Here is a 6,894-nt window from a genome sequence, read left to right as displayed (position 1 = left end):
CCTGGGAAATTCAGAGATGAGACAAACACCTCTACCAAACTCAACACATCTCTCATCATGAAGTGCTTCACAGCCCAGCAGCAGCTGACCTTCTGCCGGTCTTGCCCAGGCCTCTTCAGACACAGATCACAAATTCATTGTCAGCAGCTGCCTCTGAAGAGGCAACCCACTGCCAGCCTCAAGGGACTCCACAGAGAAGCACTACACATTATCAGATACTCAACTCAATCCCAAACGACACCAACCCTGTTTATGGCTGCCAGCAGGTGCTGCTTGTTTTCATAGTTAATCCCATTGGCTGGGAAGTTTTCTGTCTCCAGAGAACTTGCTAATAGGTTTGTTGTGATTATGTCATTATATTTTGTGTGGCCTTGATCTCTCTTCTCTTTTGTGAAGTTCCAAATAAACATCCACAATGCTCGTCCTCTGTGTTCCACTTGTCCAGTGAGGATGGGATTTAAACACATGTTTCAGTCTAAAATTACAGTGCACTCTGACACTGTATGAGAGGGATTATATGTTATCCCTCCTAGCAAGAGAAACACTGTTCCATATCCAATTTAGGTGTTACAATTTAGGGAGACTGTACCTCACTCATGTCTGAACTTGCTTCCTTTCAATCCTGCACAGCACTAATATCCCTAACAATGGGCACATACTTTTTAGTGCTTCTTCTATCCAGAATATGTCAGAGACCTTTTCTCCAGCATCTGCAGCACTGGTAGCGTCCTCAGAGCCCCTGCTGACACACTAACATCCCTTTATTTTTGTCCTTAACATTCCCTTGTAACTAAGCCAGAAGATTCACAGAAACTTCCTACAAAGAATCCGACCCTGTTACTATTGGTCCATGAAAAACCAGGGGAAAGTGGGAACACACAAAACACAGCTGCCCAGGCTACCTCCAGCATGGGCTGCTTAGACCTTTTCTTCAGAGACCAGCAACTCTAGATCCATTGGAATGGGCTCACTATTAGTTTTGAAGCAAAACTGAGATTACTATTACAGGCTCAAAAAGTTGAAGAGGAATTATTTCACTGTGATTGTGTCTCACAAGGGGCTGGTTTAAAACCAATAAAATTCGTCTTTGGCTCAGCAAGAAATTGAAGTTTTTTTCCCGGAGATGCAGAACACAAAAGCTGGCACGCATGAAATGAAGGGCTGCTAAAATTAGATGCACTCTTGTGGTTTGGGTAGGCTCCTGGTTATTCCCAGATACCCAAAAGTAGGTCATTCAAAGCTTAACAAAGACATTTCCCTCAGACTTGACATTTTAGAGCCAGTTGAAAAGACCACCTGACGGGAGAATGTTATCAACACGTCACACTGGGGTTTCACTCTGCCTTGGCAGTGTTCTGAGAGAGCTGCAGTGCTACACCACCAGGCTTTTGTCACTTCACTGCAGCTGCTTTAGCAGCTTGTTCTTATCAGCTGTTAGAAGTGACAAGGAAATCAAATACCAATGAATTTTCATTAAAGGGAATGAAAGTAAGAGATCAACAAAAACCTTTAGCTGCTAACAGAGCACGGGTGTTTAACAGCTTTACAAAGCTACTCCCTGCACAAATGATGGGGAAGTATTAAACCAGTAGTTTAGGAGAACCATATGAGTAACTGGTTGCTCATTAGCTGATCAAGGCCATGATCTGAAGTAGGAGATCTTTATGATCTTTATTGACACTCTAAAAGGGTTTCTGTACCTTTGCCCCAGTTCCTGGCTACTGTAATAGTTAAACAATGACTGTGGTCTTTCATCTAAGCAGTACCCTATTTAGATTAATGCAGTAGGAAGTAGATAGAAATATTCTGGTGACCCAGAACATAAGTAAAAGAGGATACTGAAGAAAGTAAAAAAAAAAAACCAGATTTCTTAGGAAAACCTGAACAGCCACAAGCTGGATGCCAGAAGAGAGCAGGATGCAGCCCTGTAAACAGCTCCAGACAGGGCAAATTCTTTAACTATGTGAAGGGAAGTTGCTTTTCAAAAGCATTTTATTCCAGCATCTCCAGTGTAAAGGCAGGACAGCTCTACTATTAATCCTTGTGCTGGTCTGTCATTTACTTGGGCAGTGGGGGAAAGAAGTGTCACACTGCCCCTGTTTTCTCTCAAAGCCCTCCCTCAGCCAGCTCACAAGTTACAAGGCAGAGATAAAAGGCCATCAATGCTCCAGCACATGCTGGAGCTTGGGACAGTTTCAAAACGTGGGGACAACCACCTGGAAGGTTCTGATAAGAGGGTAATGGGATAGCTAAATTGGTCAGCAGGAAAGCACTGGTAGGGAGCCCAAAAGTAGGAGAGAAAACAAAAGCAAACTTAGTAACTAATTGAACTAGTAAAAGGAGAAGGGTTTGTGGCAGTTCCTATAGGTGCGTGTGTGGAGGGGGTCTGTAATGGAAGAAAAAAAATTGTCTGAGCCATGCTGCCTGGAGTGTTCAAGCCAAGGGCTTGCAAATTCCCACCTGCTTTCCTGACCTGCCAGCTCCAAAAGCCATGTTGTAATTACTGCTGCTCTTTAAAGACCCCTGCTATAAAACTGTAGGCAATCTAAATATTTACCAAAGTAGTCACACCTTGGTACGTGACTGTGTGATGTAAGAAGAGCAAACACAAAAGGTGGATTTATAGTGACCATTAAATTTTCCTTCCCAGTTTCCTGACTTCCAGAGACTTTATGGCCAGCCTTCACATTGCACTTCCCTGTCATTTATGACAACAGTACTGCACTCCTGACACCTGTGAACATTTGCAACTAATTTTTATTTTCATGAATCTGTCTTATACTTGCTGGGTCATGACAGGGCTGTCTGTGCTCAAACGAGCCTCATGCTGGACGTGATGTTCAATAGCACACACACACAACTTTTAAATCCCAGTTTTGATCAGTGAGTGCTCTTACACTCTCTCTACTCTCTAATAATTTACACGAGTCTCTTCTCTCATTTTCCTGTCCTTTGCATTGGATAGAGACTGAGGGATTAGACACAATATTTTAGAAAGTTTATGAATTTTTCAGCAACATTGCATCACAGGTTACTACTTTTCCTGTGTTTCAGCCTTTTTCCTAGAGCATAGAGCTCATGTGAACTGATCATTCACTGTGATCCCACACACATTTAGAGTCTGCTCTATGTTATTGCCCTGTTCATGTGATTGCCATCATTTTCTCCTTGATTAATTGCTTTGCATGCCACCATATGAAAAGATAATTTGTTTGAACACACCCAGAGTACCAATTTTTCACTGTGCAACTTTCCTCTTCTCTGTTTGCCATACATGTTGCAAACAGTGACCATTATCACTGGGCTTCTGTTGTAATTATCACATTGGTTTTGTGGCACTGTCCAATGTGAAAAATGCTGGTCGAAGTAACTCCACCTTTGCTAATCCTGGGACTGAACCTGGGTTCAGTGCGACAATGAATTTTACTCACCTAGGTTTTTTTCTTCCCTGTTGTGTAAAAATAGGAAGTGGTGGGATTTAAAAAATTCTTTAATGGGGCACATTCTGGTCACAGTTCTCCATGGAGTATTTCTGCTTTCGAACTCAGTGATGGCCTACCATGAAGTATGTAAGAATGTCCTGGGAACAGAAACCCAAGATCCTCTACTCCTTATTGATGGAAAGTCTGAATACTTAGATCTTCAGCTTCTTGCTCTCTAAATTATGCTTTCCTGGCAGAACACAATGATCCAACTTCAACAGGAACTGCATATTGGTATTATTGGTAACTGCTATATAATATTCTATTGGGTATAGAACTGGTGTTCTGCTCTCAACCAGAAGCCTGAGCTCCGAAGAGGTGGCAATTAGGTCAGCAAAACCCCAGAGAACAAGCCAGGTCACTCATTCTGTAAATGTGTGTTGTGCTGTAAACACCCTCATCTCCCAGCTTGTGTGACTTCAGCATCTCAGCATGTCCAGCGAGCTGGGCTGTTTAGTGAATTTGGGATGACCTCAGAGAAAAGATGACTTCTTCCTCAAAGGGTAACTTCTTGGAGGCTCCTTAGTGCCAGAGAGCTGTTCCAGTGTCTCCTGAGACCATGAAGGGTTGTCACTGAACGCACAGAACATGATGGTCTTACACAGTGAGATCTGAGATTCTGAAATTCCAAGTTATTCCCTGTAACTTTAGTATTCAAAGATGCTTTAAGGTATTTTTACATTATATAACTAAAAGGCCTGCCTTAGCACATGGAGACAGAGCACTTCTGCCGTGTCACATACAGAGAAAGAAAAATAGGAAATTCAGAATCCCAAAGCACTCTCAGTGGTAACTGGTTTAGTTTTTCTTCCTTGAGGGCACTGATCCTTCCAGGCTTTCTTGGTTTTCATTTCCTTGTGATCTGTATCACCCCATTAATAAGAGAATGACTGCTCCACCCCTTTCCAGTCAGTGTTGGCCACTTTCGATCATCACAGTTTGTTTTCCCATTTTATCTCTGGAGGAACCATACCCGTGTGAGAAATCTGCTAAAGCTGCAACTCCTAGGAGTGGCAATGAATAGTATTCACAGGACTCATACCTTTCATATTTAGATACTGAGATAAAAGATCTTATCTTCCTTGTATTGCTTTTTATTTAGCCTGCAACTGCTCGTTGTATTTATATTTCCCCGAGGCATTTAGCAAAGACACAAGTGTAATTTATCAGTAACAAACACTACGAAGAGCAGAGAGCTGGGAAGTGAAACAGATGTTGAAATGACATGATTCTCATCATGAAGATTTTGTTAATTCCACTCAGGCTTTTGGACTTCACAGCTCCACTGAAACAATGTTTTGGTACAGCTCTTCCAAGCAGACATCCATTACCCCATTTCCAGAACATGTTCTCCATAAGGAGCCCAGCAAATGCTGCTGTCACAAGGAACAGCAGCAAATCAACAACTCTTGGTGACATCAGAGCACAGCTTCCTCAGAGCCAGCACTGCCTCCTCTTACAGAAGTTGCTGGGCATGAATAGTTTAGTTAACACAGTTGCAGCTTGGTATGCACTTAAGAAAAGGCTTTCTTTCACTAATTCCATTACAATATAGGAACATAGACCTAAAATTCTTGACAGTTCTCACCTGGGACACATGCTTTTTAGATGCCATTTTGCTGGAGATTTTATGTTACTGAAAGTAAGTTTGATTATTTTTCCATATCTTCCACTACATCTTCAGCTTCACAGTCACAAATCCATTTGCTTTAATTAAAATCTCTCTCGTGTTAAGACAATCACAGACAGCAAATTAAAGTATTCCAATAAAAGATGAAATGCATTGGGATCTGGTTGTTCTCTAGGGGCACTGCTGCAGGTTAACAAATGAGAGGAGGAGTTACACAAAATTCCTCCTACTGCTTCACCCCGGAAGGGGTGCCAGAAATCACCAGAGATATTCTTGGTATCCTAGCCCGGGGAGCAGCAGGCAACAGGTTATGGCAGCTAGAGGATACATTTCTTGTTAACTTTACCAGGAAGCAGTTTGTTGCATGGAGGGGACTTGAGAGGAAGGGAGGACACAGCCCCACTAACACTGACATGTTTGGCAGTAGTGGAAGGCACATCCTAGCCACAAGGCCGTCTCCCCCTGCAGAACCCAGACTGCCTCCAAGACAGATATCAAAGCATCTTAAAATGATGCCATTGTGAGGATTTTTAACATATGAGGGAAAAAAAAAAGCTTTTTCACTAGCCTTGTGCTCAGGGAAGGCTCAACTGCTGTGACTAAAATAACATGGTTACAACCAAGAAAAATGTATTTATTGTAGCCTGAACTAAAGGGATACATGCTCTGTATCCCTTTAGGTGTGCTACTGTAGCCTGAATGAGAATTACCTCCTGTTACTGAACTGCACCTAATTTATTTCAATTCAAATTTTCCTCTGGAATGTAGTAAGTTAACCTACTTCAAATGGAACAACTTTATCCTTAGAAACATTATAAAAACAGCAGGTAGAAAGAATGAAACCCAAGATTTCAAAGGTGAGTTCCTAATTCACATGGGTTACCCATCTTACAGTTTATGGACCATTACAATTAGTTTCATGGATCATTATAATTAATTAGGCTGCAGACTGGAACTGTGGTAAGTAAATGTGATGACCGATTTACCACTTCTGACATCTGCCAATATATAATCCAGTTTAAAGATGTAATTGTTTATTTTCATAGCATTCTGTGGGCATGATCTGCTTAAATATATGGATAAAAACCAGTTTATCCTCTAAAAAACTTGCACACCTGAAAAGTCCTTATTTAGAACAGGCCTTTAAACTTCTGCAGTGAATGACCAGACATCACTAAAACAGGAGCTGCTTTCTACTGCATATCATAAGGCCTTGCTAGAGCTACTGGATTGCCAACAGGTTACTTCAGCTGTAAAAACTGGGACAATTAAGTCCACTAAAATTAGTAGTGACTAGAACTTGCTTAGGAAAGAACATAGTGAAATGGTGATTCCTTTGAAATCTGAGGGTCTCAAATACCCTATGAGAAAAAATAAAGAGCTGAATTTCAGTTTAAAGGAAGGCAATTTAAAAAAATGCAAATAGTACACAAGAACTAGACTTATTCCTCTGGAGCTGCCATCCTGGATTATACCTAATGCTCACAAAACCAGCCACAAACAAATGGGTCCATCCATGTACAAAGAGAGAGGGAGAAGAAGGGTGAAAAGAAATTTAGAAAAATCCTACAAATACCAAGTATTTTTCTTTCCCTAAGTTCCTTTTCCCAGATTCTATAAACACCTTCACAGACAATCACGGACAATTAATTTCCAGGATCAAGCTATGGTTCTGTGATCTGTGGTCACCTCTGCTATAAATTTGTGCATACTTGCCAGTATTTCCCAGTAAGGCAGAAGATTCTGCAGTTAATGAGAACCCCCATTAAACTGAAGTTTCTG

Source organism: Serinus canaria, chromosome 1 (genome assembly GCF_022539315.1).
Source record: "Serinus canaria isolate serCan28SL12 chromosome 1, serCan2020, whole genome shotgun sequence".
NCBI lineage: Eukaryota > Metazoa > Chordata > Aves > Passeriformes > Fringillidae > Serinus > Serinus canaria.
The sequence above is the reverse complement of the archived record's forward strand: the minus strand, read 5'-3'. Positions refer to the sequence as shown.